We start from the raw sequence: 24839 nt of genomic DNA, 5'->3' as shown, positions 1-24839 counted from the left end.
AATTCCAATTAAGAATTTCATATCCAGCCAGACTAATCTTCATAAGCAGAAGAAAAATAAAATCCTTTTCAGACAGGTAAACATTAAAAGAATTTGTTACCACCAGATGTGCCTAGAAAGAGATCCTTAAGGGAGTACTATATATGAAAACAAAAGAACAATACCTGCTACCACAAAACACATTTAAATTTAGTGAATTTGCCAGGTGTGGTGGCTCACACCTGTAAACCCAGCACTTTGGGAGGCCAAGGTGGGCGGATCATGAGGTCAAGAGATGGAGACCATCCCGGCCAACATGTTGAAACCCCATGTCTACTAAAAATACAAAAAGCAAAAAAAAAAAAAAAAAAAAAAAAAAAAAAATAGCTGGGCATGGTGGCATTTGCCTGTAGTCCCAGCTACTCAGGAGGCTGAGGCAGGAGAATCGCTTGAACTTGAGAGTGAAAGGTTGCAGTGAGCTGAGATCATGCCACTGCACTCCAGCCTGGAGACAGAGCCAGACTCCATCTCAAAATAAACAGACAAATAAACAAATTAAGTGCATTTATGTACTTAACTATGTATTAAGCTATAAAGCAACTATGCAATCAAATATACATAACAAATAGCTAACAACACAATGACAGGATCAAATACTCATATATCAATACTGACTTAGAATGTAAATGGACTTCACACCATACTTAAAAGGCACAGTGGCAAGATCTAATTGTTTGCTGTCTTCAAGACACCCATCTTACATACAATCACAAGCATAGGCTTAAAGTAAAGGGATGGAGAAAGATCTGTGAAGCAGAAAGAAAACATAAAACAGCAGGTATTACTTTGCTTATTTCTGACCAATCACTGTAAATCAACAATAACTAAAAGTACAAAAAAGGGCATTACATAATGGTAAACAGTTCTATTCAATAAGAAGACTTAACTATCCTAATTGTATAAGCACCCAACATAGAAGCACCCAGATTCACAAAACAACTTCTTCTTAGAGAACTGCAAAGAGAGTTAGGCAGTCACACAGTAATAGTGGAAGACCTCAATACCCCACTGAAAGTGTTTGACAGATCATAAAGACATGAAACCAACAAAGATAGGAGTTAATCCCAACAGTTTACAAAATGCATCAAATGGACATCTAGAGAATATTCCACCTAAGAACAACAGAATATACATTCTTCTCATCTTCACATAGCATATAATCTAAGATGAACCATAAACTCAGCCATAAAGCAATCCTCAATAAATTAAAAAAAAACTAAATCATACCAACCAAATTCTTGGACCACAGCACAGTAAAAAAAGAAATCAATGTCAAGAAAATTGCTCAAAACCACACAATCACGTGGAAATTAAACAACTTGCTACTGAAAGACATTTGGGTGAAAAATGAAATTAAGGCAGAAATAACAAATAAATTTGTAACAAATGAAAACAAAGATATAATGTACCAGAATTTCTGGGACACTGCTACAGCAGTGTTAAGAGGAAAGTTTATAGCACTGCATCAAGAACTTAGATCTCACATTAGTAATCTAACATCACACCCACAGGAACTAGAAAAAGAAGAAGAGTAAACCAACTGCAAAGCTAACAGGAGAAAAGAAATAGCCAAAATACTTAGGGATACAACCATCCAGAGAGGTGAAAGATCTCTATAATGAGAATTACAAAATGCTGCTCAAAGAAATCAGAGATCACACACACACACACACACACAATTCCATGCTCATGGATAGGAAGGATTAATATTGTTGAATTGACCATACTGCCAATAGCAATTTACACATTCAGTGCTATTTCTATAAAACTACCAGTATCATTTTTCTCATATTTTTAGAAAAAAACTATTTTAAAATTCATATGGAACCAAAAAAAAAGTGCTCAAATAGCCAAAGCAATCCTGTACAAAAATAACAAAGGTGGAGGTACCATACTACCTGATTTTAAACTATACCACAAGGATACAGTAAACAAAATAGCATAATACTGGTACAAAACCAGATATGCAGTCCAATGTAACAGGGTAGAGGACTCAGAAATAAAGCTGCACTCCTACAACCATCTAATCTTCAGCAAAGTCAACAATAATGAGCAATGAGGAAAGGGTTCCCTATTCAATAAAAGTGCTCGAATAACTGGTGAACCTATGCAGGAGATTGAAACTGAAACACTTCCTTTCACTACCAACAAAAGTCACCTGGAGATGGATTAAAGACTTACACATTAGTCCTAAAACAATAAAAACATAGAAGAAAATCTAGGAAATGCCATTCTGGATACAGGCCTTGGCAAAGATTTCAGATGAAGTCTCCAACAGCAATTGCAACAAAAACAAAAATAGACAAGTGGAATCTGATTAAATTGAAGAGCTTCTGCACAGCAAAAGAAACTATCAACAGAGCAGACAATCTACACAATGGGAGAAAATATTCACAAACTTTATATCTGACAAAGACCTAATATCCAGAATCTATAAGGAACTTCAGTAAATCAATAAGCAAAAACCAAACAACCCCATTAAAAAATGAGCAAAAGAAATGAACACACACTTATCAAAAGAAGAAATACACACATCCAACAAGCATATGAAAAAGTGTTTATTTTCACTAATTATTAGAGAAATTCAAATAAAAACCATGATGAGATACCATTTCACACCAGTCAGAATGGCTACTATGAAAAAGTCAAAAAGTTACAGATGCTAGTGAGGTTGCAGAGAAAAGGAAAAGTTTGTATACTTTTAGTAGGAATGTAAATTAGTTCAGTCACTGTGGAAAGCAGTTTGGAGGTTTCCCAAATAATTAATATGGAACTACCATTTGGCCCAGCAGTTCCATTGCTGGGTATGTACCCGAAGGAATATAAATCATTCTATCAAAAAGATCCATGCACATGTAGGTTCACCACAGCAATATTCATAGTAACAAAGACGTGGAATCAACTTAGATGCCCATCAATATTAGAGTGGATGAAGAAAATGTGGTGTATATATACACCATGGAATACTATGCAGTCATAAAAAATATAAAATGTTGTCCTCTGCAGCAACATGATTGAGTTAGATACCATTATTCTAGGTGAATTAATGCTGGAAAGATAACCAAATACTGCGTGTTCTGGCTTATAAGTGGGAGCTAAACATTGAGTACACACTGACACAAAGATGGAAACAGTAGACACCGGAAATTTCCTTCCTTCCTTCCTTCTTTCCTTCCTTCCTTCCTTCCTCCCTTCCTTCCTTCCTTCCAGACAGAGTCTTGCTCTGTCACCCAGGCTGGAGTGCAGTGGTGCGATCTTGACTCACCGCAAGCTCCGCCTCACAGGTTCACACCATTCACCTGCCTCAGCCTCCCGAGTAGCTGAGACTACAGGCGCCGGACACCACGCCTGGCTAATTTTTTGTATTTTTAGTAGAGGCGGGGTTTCACCCTGTTAACCAAAATTGTCTCCATCTCCTGACCTCGTGATCTGCCTGCCTTGGCCTCTCAAAGTGCTAGGATTACAGGCATGAGCCACCACACCCAGCCAACACTGGAGACTTCTTAAAGAGGGGGGTGGGAATTGGGTGAGAGTCAGAAAACTACCTATTGGGTATTCTGCTCACTACCTATGTGATGAAATCATTTGGAAACCAAACCCCAGCTACATGCAATTTGCAAATCTGCACATGTATGATTTGTTTTCTAAGACCACCGGAGCGGGCACAAAAGAACCAGCCAGTAGGCAAGTGTAGGAGCAAAACTGCAAGTTTATTTTGGTCACCTAAGGTGTGGGGCAGAGGTCTGTCGGCCTCCGGCAAAGAAGGCCGACAGAGTCCCCTGGTGGGGCTCTCCGACGGAGTTCCTGCAGTCCTGACATCCCGACAGGAGTGGAGGACTGAGGAAGGCTGCGTGTGGCGTCCCTCCCGAGCAGCTTTTCTAGGAGTGGGAGGGCAATAGGCAGGGCATGGGCGTGTTGGGGGGTGTTCCGCAGGTGCGGCCAGGTAAATCTTGGTCTCTTCGGATTGACATCACCTGGCGCATGCCTAGTTGGTCTGCACCTTCCCAGGTCGCCGGCTGCATTTTTGTGCGCGGGAAAAGTTGGGGGCGGGGGATGAAGAACCCGGAAGTGCACCATCTTGCCTCCGTTCGTCCAAACAATGTACTCCTTTAACATAAAATAAAAATTGAGAATGCACACACACGCACCCACACATTTGTATATATAAACTCACTTCCTGCTTGCATGGTTACTGATGGGAAGTCCAAAGTGACTCTTATCTTTATTGCTCTATAGGTAAGAGTTCAGCCTACGCTCCAGCTTCTGTCATAATTTTTCCTTTGGTTGTCTTGAATATGATATTCCTAGATGAAATTGTATATTTGTTTATTTATTTATTTATTTATTTATTTATTGAGATGGAGTCTTGCTCTGTTGCCTAGGCTGGAATTTAGTGGCACGATCTCGGTTTACCGCCTCCCGAGTTCATACTGTTCTCTCGCCTCAACCTCCTGAGTAGCTGGGACTACAGGCATCTGCCACTACGCCTGGCTAATTTTTTTGTGTTTTCAGTAGAGATGAGGTTTCATCTTGTTAGTCAGGGTTGTCTCGATCTCCTGACCTCATGATCTGCCCGTCTCGGCCTCTCAAAGTGCTGGGATTACAGGCCTGAACCACCGCACCTGGCCGAAATTGTGTTTTATTTGCATTTGCTATGCTTGGTGTTCTCTGGGCTATTCAATCTTATTTTGTGTATGTCAATAATTTTGAAAAGTCCTTGGCCAATTATTGTCTTAAACATTTTTCCTTCTGCTCTGTTCTCTATTTTTCTTCTTCCACTTTTCCAGTTATGAAAAGATCTTTTGATAATGTCTCAGAGTTCTTGGATGCTTTTGCTGTTTTGGTCTTTCTTTTTTTCTTTTTGCAATTCAGTGTGGGAAATTTCTATTAACATCACTTTGAGATTTTTTTTTTTTTTTCTGATCGGTATTGATTATATTAAGACCATCAAAGATACTTTTTTTATAAGAATGTTTTTATATCTAGCATTTATTTTTGCATCTTAGATTTTCTGTTTCTGTGGTTTCATTACACATCTGCTCTTGTATGTGGTCCATTTTTTTCCATTATATCCCTTAACACATGAACATTAGACAATGTACATTTCCTGTCTGATAATTCCAACGTTTGCTTCATATCTGAGTCTGGTTCTGATACTTTCTTTGTTTCTTCATATTGTGTTTTTACCTGCCTTTTGGCATGAGTCATGTTTTTTGTTGTTGTTGTTTTAACTGAAAGATAGACATGTTATCTGGCAAAAGGAACTGAGATAAATAGGCTTAAACTTGAGAATTTACATTAAGGTGGTAAGAAGTTGAGTTGTGGTTGGTGTTTGCTGTAACAATAGGTGCTAGAGGCTTTGAATTCCTCTTGTTTTCAGGTGTCCTCTTAACTTTGGCCTTTCCTATGTACTTCTTCTCAGTCAGAACCTGTGTCATGTAGATCTTTTAGCTGTAATCCACTGTTGTTATACTAGAGTTATGTTAGTGTGGTAGTACATTGTGCAAACAGGGGATTATTCTATAATCTCTACTCTCCAATAATTGAGACAAAAAGGTTAAAGGGAGCTGAAGTGAAAGGAATAACCTTCTCACATAGTCTGGGAGAGGGTTATGGTAAGATTTTTCCTTCTGAATACTAAGCTTTTGTTATGGAGAAGGCTCTGGGTACATTTCTCAATAAATATCCTTCTTCTCCTTTAGTCAGAGCTTGGAAGTGGTCTTTATAGAATCTTTACTGTGGGTACCTGGTTACATTTCTGAACCTTCCTATGAAAATTTTGGGATCTACCTATTTTTACTCTGGTTTTAGTTTTTAAAACTCATGCTAGTCTACATGCAGCCTCTAGTAATTTTTTAAAATTACCATTTACCTTTAACATCATTTTATGGCTCCAGTGGTTTTTATTCCAGGTAATCAGGTCTCTGCTGTGATTTTCTGGATTCATTTTTGGTTACATTTCTGAACCTTCCTATGAAAGTTTTGGGATCTACCTATTATTACTCTGGTTTTAGTTTTTAAATCTCATCCTAGTCTACATGCAGCCTCTAGCAATTTTTCAAAATAACCATTTATCTTTTACATCGTTTTATGGCTTCAGTGGCTTTTGTTCTAGGTAATCAGGTCTTTGCTGTGATTTTCTGGATTCATCTGTCCTTCAAATTTTTATGATGGTTGTTTGCCCTGCCAACTCAGCTCTTTTATAAGTCCAAATACAGTGATAACTTTCAGTTTATCTAGACTTTTAATATTGTAAGTTTCAGAATAAAAATTACTGAGGTCTTTACATATTAGGGCTGAAACTAGAAGTCTTTATGCATATTTTAACATTTTTATTCAAATTAAATTTGATGTTGATCTTCATTTCACTAATATGGGGGAATTTTAGTTATAATCTTCATGGTGACATTTATTACTTAGAATAAGATAAAATAATCCCATATCTCACACAGTGTCAAAACATTGAGGTCTCTTAGGTACTGGTTTTTATACCCACCGAGCTTCTTGTCAAGGAGCCTATTACCCTGCACTGCCTAATGCATTTGGATGACTGCTACCCTGCTGCTTTTGTTCAACTTGGGGCACAAAAATCTTGGGAAGGTTGGTAGTCCATGTACCTCAGGATTAAATTATTTCTCTTAGGTGGTATTTGATATGGTTTGGCTGTGGGTCCCTACCCAATTATCACCTCAAATTGCAATCCCCATAATCTCCCCATGTCAAGGGTGGGATGAGGTGAAGGTAATTGGATCATGGCGGGGGGTGGGGGGTGGGGTTCTCCCATACTGTTTGCATGACAGTGAGTGAGTTCTCATGATGGTTACATAAACATCTGGCATTTGCCCTGCTTGCACTCACTCTGTCCTACTGCCCTTCTCCTTTGCCTTCCAACATGATTTTAAGTTTCCTGGAGCCACCACAGCAACATGGGAAAGTGAGTCATTTAAATGTCTTTCTTTTAAAAATTACCTAGCCTTGGGTATTTCTTCATAGCAGTGTGAAAACAGTATAATACAGTAAATTGGTATCAGGAGTGGGGTATTGCTGTAAGATACTTGAGAATGTAGAAGTGACTTTGGAACAGGGTAACAGGCAGAGGTTGGAATAGTTTGGAGGACTCAGAAGAAGACAGGAAGATGTGGGAAAGTTTGGAACTTCCTAGAGACTTGTTGAATGGCTTTGACCAAAATGCTGAGAGTGATACAGACAATGAAATCCAGGCCTAGTGGTCTCAGATGGAAATGAGAAACTTGTTGGGAACTGGAGTAAAGTTCACTCTCGCTATGCTTTAGCAAAGAGACTGGTGGCTTTTTGCCCCTGCCCTAGAGATCTGTGAAACTTTGAATTTAAGAGAGATAGTTTAGCATATCTGGAGGAAGAAATTTCTAAGCAGCAAAGCATTCAAGAGATGACAGAGCATAAGAGTTTGGAAAATTTGCAGCCTGATGATGAATAGGAAAGAAAACCTCATTTTCTGGGTAGAAATTCAAACTGGCTCCAGAAATTTGCATAAGTAACCAGGAGCCAAATGCTAATAACCAAGACAATGGGGAAAATGTCTCCAGGGCATGTCGGAGACCTTGGCAGCAGTGCCTCCCATCACAGGCCTGGAGGCCTAGGAGGGTAACATGGTTTTGTGGGCCGGGACCAGGGCACTTGTGCTCTGTGCAGCCTCAGGACATAGTGCTCTGTATCCCAGCTGCTTCAGCTCCAGCCATGGCTAAGATGAGCCAAGGTACAGCTCAGCCCATTGTTCCAGAGCGTGAAAGCCTCAAGGCTTGGTAACTTCCACATGATGTTGAGCCTGTGGGTGCTCTAACCTCTGCCTACATTTCACAGGATGTATGAAAATGCCTGAATATACAGGCAGAAGTTTGCTGCAGGGGTGGAACCCTCATGGAGAACCTCTTCTAGGGCAGTGCAGAAGGAAAATGTGGGGTTAGAACCCCCAGAGAGAGTCCCCACTGGGGTACGGCTAGTGGAGCTGTGAAAAGAGGGCTCCTGTCCCACAAACCCCAGAATGGTAGATACACTGGTAGCTTGCACTATGTGCCTGGATAAGTTGCAGATACTCAATGCCAGTCTGTGAAAACAGATCGAAGGGAGACTGCACCCTGCAAAACCACAGGAATGGAGCTTCCCAAGGCCATGGGAGCCCACTTATTGCATCAGCATAGCTTGGATGTGAGACATGAAGTCAAAGGAGGAGATCATTTTGGAACTTTATGGTTTAATGACTTCCCTATTGGATTTTGGACTTGCATGTGTCCTGTAGGCCCTTTGATTTGGCCAATTTCTCCCACTTGTAATGGCTGCATTTACCCAATGCCTGTACACCTATTGTGTCTGGCTAGTAAGTAACTTGCTTTTGATTTTATAGGCTCGGAGGCAGAAGGGACTTGCCTTATCTCAGATGAGACTTTGGACTATGGACTTTTTAGTTAATGCTGAAATGACTTAAGACTTTGGGGGACTGTTGGGAAGGCATAATTCATGTTGAAATGTGAGAAGACGTAAGATTTAGGAGGGGCCAAGGGCACACTGATATGGTTTGGCCCTGTGTCCTCACCCAAATCTCACCTCAAATTGTAAACTCCAGAATCCCCATAAGTCAAGGGTAGGACCGGGTGGAGTAATCAGATCATGGGACAGTTTTCCCCATGCTGCTCTCATGATAGTGAGTGAGTTACCATGAGAGCTAATGGTTATATAAGAGTCTAGCATTTCCCCTGCATGCACTCACTCCATCCTGCCACCCTGTGAAGAAAGTGCCTGCTTCTCCTTTGCCTTCTAAGGCAAAGATTACAAGTTTCCTGAGGTCTCTCCAGCAACGTGGAACTGTGAGTCAATTAAATCTCATTCCTTCATAAATTACCCAGTCTTTAATATTTCTTCATAGCAGTGTGAGAATAGACTAATACCCTATTTGTTGTAGACTTTGTGGGAGTGTAGAAAATAGGGTCTAGGACACACATAATTATTGATTACAGAATATGTAAACCTCCATCTCTCTGTCTCATCTCTGAGTATTTCAGTCCTGCTGCTTATTCTAGCCATTCTTTTCACTTGTCTGTCCTCCCTCTTTTCTCATAGCAACCACTCTTCATTAAAGTTTCAATATATTAAATGTTTAAATATCTATTCAATATATTATATATTAAGAAAATGAAAGAGACAAGGAGGAGTCATTAAGAAAACCTAACTTTCCCCTGGATTATATCTTTAAGTTCAACAGATTTAATATTTTCTCAATGTAATATGCACCACAGGTTCACTAGCTTTGTGTATCTGTATGTGAACACATATGTGAAAATACATATGTATAGAAGGCAGAAGGAAAACATGGGAATAATATTGGGAAGTACATACATTTAACAGTAGTCAGTGCTTTTTGTTTACCTGTTTGTTTATTCCATTACACTAACATCTTTAACCTAGGTTTTAAAAAAGGGGATCTACAGAATATTCTTTTATATTTCAACACACTTAGACTTCTAATGACTACAAGCCCTGATATATTGCGAGATTCAAAGTCTAATTGAATATGACATAAAGAATAAAATGTCTAAATTTCAGTGTTTTCCCCTCATTATTTCCCACACAAAACCCTAAAACCTCTACAATTGTTTAAAGAATAAATACATATTTAAATTTTTGTCTTACTGCTCTAGTATTGAAAATAGCCATAGACATTACAAAACGTATACTCAAGAATAAAGTACAAGATCCAAAATAAATCAAAGAAATTTGTTTGGAACTTATGAAACATATAAATACTGTACTTATGGAATATAGATAAATTAGCTGCAAATAATAATTGGATAAGGGGAGTATTCATTTAAAATACCCAGTAAATTGCAGCACAATGGGAACAAAGTGCTGATGCTGGGAACTGAACTCCAGCCTTCTGTTTCCATAAGCATTTCTGTTTTCACAATGGATCTCTGTTTACAAATAACTCCCATGGCAATTTTAGTTAATATATGTGTAGTGTAGGTTGGAGAAGAACATGTTTGTGTCTGTGTATATGTACAAACTACAATTTAATAGCAAATATTTATTTGTCCATGATAACATGCTTGAAGTGTTTTCTAGTGCATAACATATATTTTGCTCACTGTATTTTTTACAGTCCTAGTAATATCACTAATATATCATTCAATATTTACCTATTGGATAGATGAAATAAGAGACTTGCCCAAGGCTATATTGCAATAAATGATTCAACTTTAATTAAATACAGGATTTAAGTCCAGTAAATCTGGCTCCAAAGTCTATGCTCTTAACTCATTCATTTGGCTCACCACTCTGGGCTCATTGCATTATTGTATTAACGTCTATGTGAGTAACAGCACAATATCCATATCATACACTATTTGCTTCTAATCCATCAAAGTTTTTCTTTTGAAGCAGTGCATTTAGTGTAGAATAACAGAGGATTGTTTTGCCTTTTTTACAAAAAAATTTTATACTGTATTTTATTTTCAGTTTATTAAAGCTGTAAGAAACACATCAAAATAAGGTATCAATATACTAATGTTAGTTTTATCAATAGATCTTATATTAATATTATGTTATATGATATAAAGTAGATTGTTATAATAAGTAATAACTATGTATTATTATTATCTCGAGACAAAACATACAGGGACAAAAGGGTTTGCTTTATAACACAATGGATTGATTTGAGTAACACATTATCAGTGCTTCATTCACCTACACAACCTCTAGATGCCTTCCAGTCGTTACTATTAATTCATCATTCAAATTGCAATCAAAAAGCTAAACTCCAAAATAGTCAACAATTTTTCACAATGAAAGTAATGTGAAAAGAAACCATATTTCTGAACTCTAGAATGTCAATGTGTCTTCTGGGATAAATGGTATTCTGAATATATTCACTATTAAATTTCCCTTACAGAACACAGATTGGGTTTGTTATCAGTTATATTGATGGGTTGTCCTCAGATGGTTGAAGACTGAGGCTGCAGGGATGATTGAAATCTGTAGGCGGAAGAGACAACTGCAATTCCTGGAGGTGTTAGAAGTCTGCAGTGTTTTGGAGGTCTGGTGCTGCCATTTATATTTCTCTTCCCTGGAACTCTTTCTTCATAACAGATTTGGAACTAAAAATAAAGTAAATCTACCATACTCTGTTAGGAGTTTGATTTTTCAAAGAAATCTTGCCACCTCCTTTGAGAAAATTTCTAATGAATTTTACACCCTTTCCTCCATTTATTATTTCTACCAATCTGGCCACATTTTTATTTTAAAATGAGAACATTAAGGTCAACATTGTCTTTTACTTTTACAACTAACTTGTATGTTTTCTTTCTACCAGTTCCCTAGAAACTTAGTTCCTGGAGCCAATGTTCATTAACTGTATGCTTTGATTAATTTCTTGACTTTTAATTGATATTTAGTAAAACTTTTATATTTAGTCACCCAGTATATTACTCTGTGTGTGTGTGTATCTCTGTGAGGCAGAAACAGTTGAGTTTTTCTGTTTGTAAATAATATAAGCCAATGAGCTACAAATAAGTGCTTACATTTATTTTGCCATAGACAAGTTTTTTTTGGTAAATGTATATTTTCTGGTGATATGTCACTGGAAGTACGTATCAAAATACTTGCAAATAATTTTTTAAATATAAAATCTTTGTTAATCTTTTGTACGATTTATATTGCAGAAGACTCTAAAGGTGAGATGATAAAAGCTTTTTCAGAAAGAGGGTAGACCTTTATTAAACCTGTACCATAGAATCTATTTCATTATGTGCAAATATAATTTAATTTAAAATAACCACATTTTTAGAGATTAATTATTATAATGTATGTCTAATACGTAGTTTTAACATATTCCAAATCCACAGTTTCAGACCTGGGTACCCAGATGTTCTGCAGTTGGCAATTAATACTAATAAGCAGAGCAAGTAGATGAAAAAGTACACTAATAAAATATACCCAGCTTTGGGTTTTAAATGGAGAAATTCTAGACTAATTTGGGAATTTTGAAAGTTAATAGTATTTTTTAAATTCTAGAATAATATCTTTTGAAATAAGAGAAAGAATCCTTTATAGCAGTTCCATAAGCATCTACATTTGGGCTTTGGACATATTTTCTAGGCAAAATATTTTTTGAGACAGAAAATTATTTTGTCCTCAAGGGGAAAATCACAGAATCTTAAGTTGAAAAGGGTCTGGGAAGTCACCTGTCAACTGACAACCAAGGTAGACATTACCTTTGTTCCATGCCTGATGGGTTACGTGGTGGTCACCTAGTTGCTCTCTGGACACATCTATGAAGAGTGTTTTGACCTCTTTTTTTTTTGAGATGGAGTCTTTCACTCAGGCTGGAATGAAGTGATGTGATCACGCACCACAACTTCTGCCTCCCAGTTCAAGGAATTCTCCTGCCTCAGCCTCCTGAGTAGCTGTTATTACAGGCATGAGTCACCACACCTGGATAATTTTTGTATTTTTAGTAGCGATGGGATTTCACCATGTTGCCAGGCTGGTCTCAAACTCCTGACCTCAAGTGATCTGCTGGCCTCGGCCTCCTACAGTGCTAAGATTACAGGTATGAGTCATCGAGCCTGACCTTGAACTTTTTTAAGAGTGATTCTAATTGTTACGGAGTTGAAAGTTGGCTCTCAGTAATGTCATTGGACAAAAATTTCCCCACTGAGTTATATTCTTCCTTCTGAATATAACTCAGAATAAGTCTCATTTCTTGTTGATCTAAGGTCCTTTATTTGAGGATAGCTAAACTGTTCACATTATCTTTTCTTTTCTCCTTTAAACATAGCTTAGTCATTCAGATGAAAGAATACCGAAGATACTTTTAGTCACTACTCTTTGGAGTCCTGGTTCTCTAACTTTACTCCTTGTTAAGGCTCATCTCTTCCTCATTTCCTCTTCTCCCTCAATTCTGTTAGTTACTATGTCTGATTCAGTAGGTTCCTTTTGTTCTGAAATCAGGTATATTTGAATTTCATTGTTTGGGATCAATGAACTTCGTAGCAGGAAAATTATCATCATCATAATCACGTCAACATATATGGGTAAAAACATTATAGATGTTTTGCATTCAACTATTTAATGTATTGATTTTATCTTTTAAAAATTTAGTTTTGTTTTTCCATTATAAATCCGGAGAAATAATGTATTTATCCAAATGTTTTGACAGTCTCTTGACACAGCACAGCACTGCTACTCTTGGGAGTAAGGCTATCACTATTTAATAAACACAATCATGGCCTCTTAGAAAGAGGCATGAGAAAAGTAGTGGAGGATTAGATTTTAACAAGTAGTCAGAGAAGGTGAATTTTATGGTTGAGATATATGATTGTTAATGCAAAGTAATATATTGGATTTTAGTAGTCAAAACATGAATATGTTTGTGTTTTAGATGCTTTCCTTAACTAGAAAGCACATCACTGTCTAAGTTGAATGCTATTTAAGGTATTCAGCAGTAAAATTCATTAAATAATTCATTCTGGCAATGTACACTAACTTATAAGAGCAATAGCTTCAGTATTTATGATTATTGCCAGATCATCTCATCTTCAGAAATATCACCTGCTGGCCTACACGTGAGGAAGGGTGCTTTTAATTCCTACTCATCAACAATTTTAATATAGTAACCTTTTTAGTATTTACTAAGATATATAGAAAATAGTTAACCCTGTCTGGTAGGCACCTTCAGCCTTGAATGTCTGACTGAGCTCAGCTGGGTTCCACTAGGAGGATTCAAAGTGGGATATGAAAGACAAAAAAACAAAATGAAGATTTAGTTAGAAATAACACGATCATAACATTTAGGTACTGCTGAGTATGGATGATGCTTTTATCTGTTTTACTCTTTATTTTCCAAAGAAATGACACGGGTGACGCCTGTCTAACAGTGAATATTTTACTTATCCAGAAGGAGTTATAATCAGTTTTGTCATTATAAATCTGTTTTTGTTTGTTTTCTCTTAACAAGTTCAGTCATACTCTAGTGCAACAAGAATAATTTACCATGAAAGCATGGTTATCAATACACTCAACTTTCCACTCTAATTTTAATGTCGGATGGAAATGATACGGCAAACAGATATTTATTGGGATCATGTCTCTTTCATTCTCTCAGTGGCCAAATAACTATATGAATTTATTTTATGTTTTTGTTAAATGCTGTATAATTGCCCCAAAGAGGTAGTATCTTTTTAAACTTGATTTTTCCCCTTTGTGTATGTGTGTGTATGTGTAAGATTTCTGTATTATTCTTGTAACTTCTCTGAAAGTTTGAAAGTGATTAACATAAAATTTTGAAATAAACAATGTATTCAGATGTGTGCCAAAAATATACACAAAATCTCATAATGTCTGTTAAATTCTCCTACATTTAATAATTTCAAAAACAATTTAACTCTTCCAAACGAACATATTTGGGAGTAGTTTTTGTGTATCATGGCCTTTTGTTCCGTAACATTTCAGTTAGTATTTCCTAGGAACATGGATATTCTCTTACAAAACGACTGTACAGTTATCTAGTATAAAAAATTAACACTGGTACTTAATTCTATGAGTCGTATTCTGATTTTTGGATTTTTGTCCCAGTAATAACTTTGATACCTTTGTACTATCAAGAATAAGGACCAAGACCACATATTAAATTTAGATATCATGTCTGTTTAGTCTCCTTCAATCTGGAAAAGTTCCTTAGTTTGTCTTTGCCTTTCATGACATTGCCATTTTTGAATAATCCATGCCATTAATTTATAGAATGTTTCTTAATTTGGGTGTGTCTGATATTTCCTCATGATTTGATTCAGGTATGCATTCCTGGCTGAAAAATAACAAAAGTGACGAGTCCTTCTTAGGTTATCAGATCTGGTGGGAAAACAATCTAATAATAGGTTTTATTTTTATTGTTTTCTGTTTTAGTTCATGTATTTTTTTCCTCTCAAAACCCAGTGGAATTTTAAAGAGTAAAACAAGAGTTGAGGCAGCTGGGGTTGGATTTTTAGTGGTACATTGTAGAAAGGATTCCCACTGGAAAAGGTATTTTCAGCTTAGATCCTGATTAGGGAATCATTTTTCTATTTTTTAAAAATTTTTTATTTATTTATTTTTATTTATTTATTATTTATTTATTTATTTTTGAGACAGAGTCTCTCTCTGTCGCCCAGGCTAGAGTGCAGTGGTACAATCTTAGCTCACTGCAAGCTCCGCCTCCCGGGTTTACGCCATTCTCCTGCCTCAGCCTCCCGAGGAGCTGGGATTACAGGTGCCCACCACCTCGCCCAGCTAATTCTTTTGTATGTTTAGTAGAGACGGGGTTTTGCCGTGTTAACCAGGATAGTCTCAATCTCCTGACCTCGTGATCCGCCTGCCTCGGTCTCCCAAAGTGGTGGGATTACAGGCATGAGCCATGGCGCCTGGCCACGGAACCATTTTTTTATAGAGAACATCCAAAGCACATCCACCAACCCAACTATATGCCTTTTATTTCTTATAGTGTAGGTACAACAGTGATGAAATGATATAAAAATCTCCAACAATGAGACAGCTGCCCAGTGTACTCAGAGCTAGGACAGACCAGAGGACAGGCCCATGCAGTGTCCAGGGTGAGGCTGTCAGAAAGCAGCACCATTTCTAAAGGGGCAAGAAACTAGCAGTTGCCATGTTTGTTAGAGATAAATATACTGATGTTTAGAACCCTAGTGGTGAACAGCAAGCTACTGAAAAGTGAGATCTGGATTTACCTTGTATGTATTACCTGTAGTGTGTTGTCTAGAGACTGGTTGTTTCTGACTTGTGGTTTTTCTAGCCTCTGGCATCTGAAAATGAACAGGAGCGGGATAGATTTGACCTGGAACTCTAACTCTAACTCAACACTAACTCCAGCTCTAACACTAGTTCTAACTTTAGCTCTGGCTCAAACTCTAATTCACTCTAACTCAAATCTCCTCTTAATTTGGGCTCTTTTTACTCTTGTGTTTAAAAGATTGCAAGTTAATCCATTGTTCTTGGTTTATCTTTCTCCACAAGTTCTAGTTAATCTGTAAGAATTTTTTTCCCTAAATTATACCAACTTGACTCCTTCACACCTCTTGGTCTCTTTTGCTGGATTTTACCAATTCACTACTTCCAAGTGACACACCATAGGCTAGCCTTTATGTTATGCATGGAAAATTGAATTTGTTAATTCCTTAATGAGATGATAATTGAAAATATATTATCAGAAAACATACTGATCATCATCTATAGTTTGTAGTAAACAGGTCTATAGTATGTCAATTCTTTATTTTATCTTCGCAAAGTCTTTAGATAAAAGATGTAATGAAATTAAACAAATACCTAAAATATAATCAATCTTCCAGTGCTTATAATATGCACCATAAAGTGAACAGACCCCCTTTGGATAATATCTTAATTTCTGTTGAGTTGTGACACGTGTCACATCTAATTATGGGTGACACTAAAACAACTCATTTCTCTGCTTCAAGTGCTTAAAATACTGGAGAGAAATAAAAATTATTAAACACATATAAGACCAAAATAAGCAACATATTTCTATACCTTATGTTTGTCAAGCCTTATTGGGTTGAGATATCACACTTTACTATTGCTATTAATATTTGTCCTACTTGATATCATACTATTAAAATATACTTTAAAATAAGACACAGAAACAGAATAATAAAAATGTAAAAGATTTAACAAAAATGCAAAATTATAACTTGAAACCTACTTCTGAAGTAAGATAACAACACTTATCATAGTTATTTATGATTAAACTAAGTGTTGCAATACAGATTGTAGGGCACAGGCAATACATAATGTTTGGCTGACTTGGACAACAGTGAACCTGTAGCCCATATGATGATCTGTTGTATAATTTAAGAACTTGGGAACTAGAGAACATCCCTTTAAGATGCAATGAGAAAAAGTACTTATTTTTGCTTTTAATATCTTCAATATTTTCATGTCAATGACTGTGAAGGGAACAGAATAAGAGGGTGGCAACACCAGTAATGGTGATCCCCATTTTTTGCTCTGATGATCATATATTAGACAGGTATAAGAAAAACTGGTGTTCTCACTTTGTTACTCCCTGAGTAACCTTGACTAAGGCATATAAAAATACCAAAAAATCTTAGAGTTTCCTCATCTGCAACATAAGGAAGTTGAACCAGAAACACAATCTCTGAAATAATACAATTCAGGGAAGTACTTTGCAAAAGTAATGGCACTTGCTGTCTGTCTCAGCTTTTCCTGTTGAGAAACTGACCATAATGGAGTGAAAGTGTAGGAGTAATTTTCCTAAAGTAGGATCATCAATTGGGTCACTTGATTTCTTTTTAATTTGCCATTTCATCAGAAATTTCACCATGTACTTCCCCTAGGGGAAAAAATTGAAATCTAGCAAACTAAAACCTGAAAATGGAGCAATTGCTCCTAAAAAACACTTTCTATGTAATCCTACAATTATGAGCCAATTTTCTTCTTTCCATCTATTATATTCTGTAAGTCTAATGTATTTAAAAAAGTTCACTGCCTGAGAATGTTGTGATATTTATATAAGCTCTGAGTTCTTTTATGCTGTTTGAGGAAGGTAATTAATGCACATCAAGTAAGTAGTAATAGTGGCAAGACTTAGGCCCATTTCTAATTGTTGCATCAAAGGCTCATTTTGGTTCCTTCTGAAGCCGTACTTTTCATTTTGGACTATTCAATCAAGGGAAAATTAGTTGTACATACTGCGTACTCACTTTATCTTCTGCAGGTTGGACCTATGATGAAAACCTCAAGTGTTATTGAGGTGAGAAATGTGGACCCCCAGGAGAGGGCAAGGGGAACCATATATAGAAATTAAAAATAGGTAAGTGATTAAGAAATGAACCTGGGTGACTTTGAATGAGAATCATTGAAATAATAATTTTATTATTTGTTCCTGTTTCTTAGTATTGTTCCACTTGCACCACAGCTTCTCTGCCACTCTTTTACCTGCTTTCCCAAAGGCAACTTGGCATGTAGATTGCATTTGTCAAAACAGTAAATATAATACTTTTGAAAATCACTATATCATGATTATTGTATCAGTTTCCCAGGGTGGCTGTATCAATGCAACACACAGAATTATTTAAACAGCAGAAATTGTTATTTTCCCATAATATTGGGGCTAGAAGGCCAAGATTAAGGTATTAGCAGGCCCTTGCTCCCTCTGATGGGGCTAGGGAAAGATCTGTCCTGGGCCTCTGTTCTAGTTTTTGCTGGTTTGTGATCAATCTTTGGCATTCCTTGTTTTCCTCAATTACCCTGATCTCTGCCTTCATCTTCACCTGAACTTCTCCCAGTAGGCTTGTCTTCTTCTAAGGACACTAATCATATTGGATTAGGAGCCCATCTTACAACAGTATGACCTCATCCTCATTTAATGACTTGTATTTGCAACAATCCTATGTCCTAATAAGCTCACATTCTGAGTTATGGGGGTTTAGGACTTCAACGTATGCATTTTAGGGGAGATATAATTCCACTCATAACTCTTATAGAAAATGATCACAAATTTGGTCACCTGCTTTGCTGTGACTCTTCTCCAAGATGAAGTCACACTTCATATTGCTGACAGTGCTTTCACCTTTGCTATTCAAGTTTTCCTGTTTTGCCTCTTTTGCTGTTATTATCAATTCCCAGTAACTAGTGCACTTGCTGACACATGGCATGACTGTGAAATTGAAGTGGAATAGTTAATACTATTGAAACATAGCTTTCTTCCTATTTTGTCTATTTTCCTTCTATTTCAAAGACCACAGAGATTTGTTCCTGTCCTATTCATCCTTTGCCTTTACTCCATCAGTCTTATTTCCATTCAGGTAAACGAAAAGTCAATATTATTGCTCAGATCAGCATCTGTATATGAAAGTCTTGGCAAATTTTTAAAAGCCTGTGAGATGATTAGAACTTTATGACATAATTTCCATTTCCCTTCAAATGTATAAATCAGGACAAAATATTCCCTATGATGTGAATACTTCCATGACCACATTGATCATAACAAATAGACTTAGATTACTTTAAAGTACTTTAAATATGTAACAGATTTTTCTAACCTTGTGATTTAAAGCAAGAAATTTCGTCGATTATTAGTTCTTAATGGATTCTTGTTGTCAGTTGTTCATTTGGTGTGAAATAACATATAAATAATTGCAGCCCTTATTTGGTGGTGAGGAACCGTGTTTTATATGACATTTGAATTTGAAATCAATATGCTATTGATGCTTTACAATGTAATGGCTTGTAGAGATCCTAAACTGGAAGGTTAAATGTAAAATCTACTGACTATGACAATGAACTGAAGTCACTACTTATTAAGGTCTTCAAAGAAATACAAAGACATTCACTCTCTTAAAAAGAAAAAAGCAAACCTAAATAGTATGTTTTACAATTGCATAATTTTAAATGCTCAAGGCAATATGGGAGATATTTTAGAATTAAAAGAGACTGCTCCATTTGTTTTCCAAATGACTGTACTACCTTTAGCCTGTCAGGGGTGATTTCAAGTAATCTTATCTTGGCAGCAAGCCAATGAGACCCTGCACACTTTGGTGTTAGACACAGGGCACTAGTGCATGCTTGGTCTGTCAGATCACTCATGAGACCAACACTGCTTAGTGCAATTTTTAAATTTCTACTGCAGCTTTTATCCCAGATACACAGAAATGGTAAGGATTTCAAAGACAGTACTAAAAAGTTAATGCTGTTTGTTGGTGATGCAATTAGAGAGAAGACATAAGAAATTTAGGAATTATCTCTAATTCCTGATCATTACTTCATATTTCATTTATATGCTGACCACTTAAAAAGGATTTTTTATTGTTAAAAGATAGATGCCATAAATCTTTCCTCATTAATACCTCAGAGACCCTATACCAATGTAAATGAACAAATCCAAAACAAACCAAGAAGGACAAAAAAACTGAACTGAACGTTTGTAAAATTCCAACGGAAGTTTATAATCTAAGAATTTGCTTTAAACCATAATCCATTTCTGATTTTGGAGCTCATACTCAATTTGTCTGACATTTATTCATAATTAGTATCTTTTTATTTGTCTCACATATATTTCATTATATTTTCAATTCCATAAAAGACACAAAGTTTTGAGATATCTTTGTATAAACCTTGGTTTTCTCATCTTTACAATGGAAAGCACTGTCTCTTATACAGTATGGTGTTTTTTTGAATATCAAATGAACACCTATTAAATACCTAACCATTTTCTGGGCACTGTTAAAACCAGTTAAGAACAATAATTCTAGTGCATTACTATATAAATAATAATCATTTAAAATTACAAAAAAGATTCACTTCAGCCGCTTGATGAAAACAAAAGCTGATAAGCAAGCAAGATTCACTTGTCATTTCTTCTTCCTGTTTTTTCTAGTTTACTGAAACTGGTACTCAGAATTGTTCCTTTATTCCTCAAAGCAGTGTTGTTTTGAATGCTTTTAGTTCTTTACTCAAAATTTATAATCTGTATTATATTAAAATGTAGATTGAAAGATTAAAAAATAACTATAAAGATTCTCAATTCTGGATCTGTCTTTTGCTTACTGTCATTCACATTGAATATGCTTTTCTGCTATAAAGGATTACCAACAAAATCAGAAACATTAAATTTGGAAGAGACTTTAAAAATCCTGTACTTTCACAATTGCATTGAAAAGGTGGCAACTATAGCCGAGAGAGTATATGACTTTCAAGAGGTTACCATTTAGGAATAGCAGTCCTATCTGGAAACCACATTTCTTCCAAGTCCAGGCCCATTTCTTTTCTTCCCATTTTTTTCTCAGTAGTTTTGTAACTTTAATATAATTAAGGGAAGTTTAAAAGCTCTACCAAGAACATCTAAATATTATCACATTACTTCAGGAAAATTATAGATTTTTAGTTGATGTTTTTCTTATTAACAACAATAGCAACAAATCATTGTCCCCTTAGCAATGTTAGAAAAGAGTAAAGAAATAGTGAGAGGTCTTCATCCTTTAAAATGTAGAGGAAGTAAATGCATATGAACAAATAATAATAATTGGGGGCTATAAATGCTATGTAATAAACGCACTTGCAAAGTATTTTAGGCGGAATGAAATTAACATACGAAACAATAATGGAAAACATAAGGCCAACCTGTAAACTTCTGAATAAATGATTTGGGGCTTAGTCAATCCTTACTATGGGTTATATTAGTTGGAAATGTGTTAAGGAGAAGGTGAGACAGTGCAGGGGCTTGCAAAATTTTAATTGCTACTCATGATAAATGAATTTTTTATTGTAGTTCAAACATACATATGTATATGTCATACATGTATCTTAAAGAAGATTCATGAACAAGTCTTATTCTTATTAATTACAGTACACTCTGATCTATTCCTTCCCATTCCAGTGTCTGGCTGTGAACCAGGAAATTGACTTTACAATCTGTAGTCTGAAATACACTGAACTAGCGTGTATCAAACATCTGTTATATATCAGTCTTTTGGATAGGCATTGCATACATGCCACCTCACTGAATTTTCCCTGGATTTGGTAAGACAGGTATTGTTACATCTTTTTAGAAATGAGTAAGTTGAGTTGCATTCTGAGAACATCTTGTTATGCAAAGCTGGCACATCTGAATGGCACAGTTTCTGCCCTGGTGAATGGCATGAAGGTTCAAAGAAGCTTGACAAAGGACAAGATATAAGAAATGTGGAGAAAGCCTGGCCATATTGCCTGCACCCAGGCCCATCAGGCTTCATACAGACCTGTTGGTTTTTGTGGTAGCCTATCCTACACTTTCCAATTCTATAAACTTCTTTTTTTTCTCCCTAATAAACTATTGTTCTTCTTACTCATAATATGGGGCATCTCTGCTCTCCACGCTAGTGATGCTACAATTCCAGTATATGCAACATTTGCTTATAATTAACCTCAAGCTGACTGTACCTTCCACCACACATAGCCTTCAAGAAAAGGTCACGCATGTGTGCCTTAGGAGCTAAGTTGACCTGAGTTCAGATTCTTGACCTAGTATTTTTTATTGTGGTGGTCTTGGCCATGTCATTCAATCTTTCTGAAAATTAATTTATTTACTTATAAATATGCCAACCTTATGAAATATTCTGAAAAAAATGAAAATAGAACACAAACTGGCTGGCACACAGTAAACACTGACAGCATTACCCTTCCTGGGACTAGGCTCAAAAGAAGCTCTCTTGTCCATGGATGGCACTGAACGAGCCTGGCGGCCTCCTGAAGAATCTCAGCATCCTCATGGTGAGGAAGTTTCTCAGACAGACACTGTCTTTTTCCTTTGTGTCCATTTGTTCCTGGGACACATCTGTGATAATTGAAAATAGTCCTAATTCTCAATTTTGCTGACAAAATGCCACCCAATTGTAAATTTCATGGAAAGTGAAACTATATCAACCTTTACCTTTTCATGTCATGAGGTAGTTAGTACAACTCAAGCATTAGAATAAAAGAAGGAATGCTTTGAATTACTTTCTCTCCGAACTTCTGAATGCCTGAAACTCTCAAAACAAGACTCCTGAATTAATAATAACTAACATTTCTTGAGGACTCACTCTAGTCCAGGCAAGCACATTATGTTTCTGACCACAACTCTGTTAGACAAGTTCTATCATTATTCCCATTTCACAGATAAAGGAATTAAAGGTGGTAAACAACTTGCCTTTGATCACATACCTAAGACCTGTTCAAGCTTAGTTTTTATCTTACACAACCTAACTTTAGACACTATGCCTGTAATCATGAAATGGCACCACTTCCTTTGTGGATTAAAAAAAATCATTGTCTTTAGAGAGATCATGGGAAAATAATGAGTGTATCAGAAGGAAGTATATAACACAGTAGAACTCAAGGCAATTATGTTTTTATTTTAACTGGGACTCACAAATATAGAGTAGAACTGAGATACCGGGACAGAAGAGAAGTACATTGTAGTGGAATATGCTTCCACATTAAAGAGGGCATAAGTTTTGACATTATCTGTCCTCTTGTTCGTGACTAAGTCAAAGAAGACTAGATCAGCAGAAACAACCACCGAGTGGCAACTCATCCTTCAGAGGCCTAGTGAAAGAAATTGATTGTGTCTCTTCTAACTAGTTAGAAAAATAAATTTGAAAAGGGTGGATACATGACGAGTGAGTACATGAAGAAGTACAGAGGAGTAAGTACATGAAGAAGGCTTAGACAGAAACTCTAAAAATCAGAAAGCAACTCACAAAGAGGCAGTTAGAAAGTGATTTTCTAATTTACCATTTACATATTTTAATTGTTGACAGTCAGCTAATAAGCCTTTTTCCATAGTAGCCAAATGTACATTTTGAAAAGTAGCTATTAATGACAGCAGTCATTCATTGCATGCTCACTAAAGATCGGGTAGTTGTTAAGCACTGCCTGAGACTTCCTCCACTGATTTCTCATAACCATCCACTGGGATATGTATTATTATTCCTATTGAAAACATGAGGAGGCTAAGGCTTATTGAGGTAGATCAACTTTCCTAATGAAAATGTTATAGTTACATATGAAGTTAAGATTTTAATATACAGGCGGAGCCATATGAAACTGTCAATATTTGACTTATTTTGATTTACAGAAAAAAACTCAAACACCATTTTATATAATTCTACCCTACCAACATTATTGCAAAGTTCATGATCATAATCACTTGGTTATACTGCTTTCTTCAAGGGAAAAACAATGGGATTTTAGAGTCAATGGAAAGAGATTCAAATCCATTTTGATTTCTCTGAGAGTTTCATTTTTCTGTCTTCCATTTCACCTGAAAAATTGGACCGTGATACCAACAAGATTATGAAAACTACTGGAAAGTGTCATTATAGAAGTGGTCTTTATTTCTGTAGTATCTGTAGTGGCTTTTCACAAGATGCCCACTGACTAGAATTTAACACATTTCTGATACTGTTCTACAATTTTGTCTAATTCTTTGTTCTAAAAAGGTTGTTAAAATGTTATTTTTAAAAATTCCTTTCTTTATTTCCAGCTTCGATAATTAAGTACTTTAATTTAAAAAATTAAATGTAAAAGGTCCTTAATAAAACCTTAAAAAGTCAGAAAGTCCTTGAAAACTCTGTTTGTGACTCACAATTACAGTAATTACAGTTACTGTGACTTTTTAGAGTGATCAATATTAAAAATATTTATATATAAAAATATACCTATAAACACACAGAAATTCAACTTTAAATTCTGATGTGACAAAAGTAACGACCTTGCTTTTCTTGCTTTTACAATAGCAAAAAGTGGTAAGCTTTTAAACTTTAAGTTTTGACCAGCATCCCTTAAAGTTCTATTTTAGAAACTGTTCCCATTTACACAATTTACATTGGATACAATTTGTGCATAAAAATGAATTTTTAAGAAGGAACAAAAGGAAAGTTTAATTCTTTAAAACAGACTGATTGAGGTAGGGGTTTAAACAGCTCATCTTTGCTCACAAAACACAAGGACAAAGTAGATAGAGCTGTAGAAAATGTAATTTTATGTTGCTGGAAAAATGAATTATTCCACTAGGTGGCAATGTTGATTCATCTACTCATGTTTGAACAGAAATTTTTATCGTCTTGAAAGCAGTAGGAGTCTGAGTTTTTCCCTTTTTTAAAAAAAAACTAATGAAAATTCCTGCATAGGAAAGAGCTGATTTGGACAATTCTGAACTTGAAAAATGGGTGCTTCTTGCCATTAGAAACCTTATAAATAAGCCTGCACCAAATAGGTTA

Source organism: Trachypithecus francoisi, unplaced genomic scaffold, assembly GCF_009764315.1.
Source record: "Trachypithecus francoisi isolate TF-2019V2 unplaced genomic scaffold, Tfra_2.0 Lachesis_group1, whole genome shotgun sequence".
NCBI classification, from domain to species: Eukaryota; Metazoa; Chordata; class Mammalia; order Primates; family Cercopithecidae; genus Trachypithecus; species Trachypithecus francoisi.
This window is presented reverse-complemented; position numbering follows the sequence as displayed.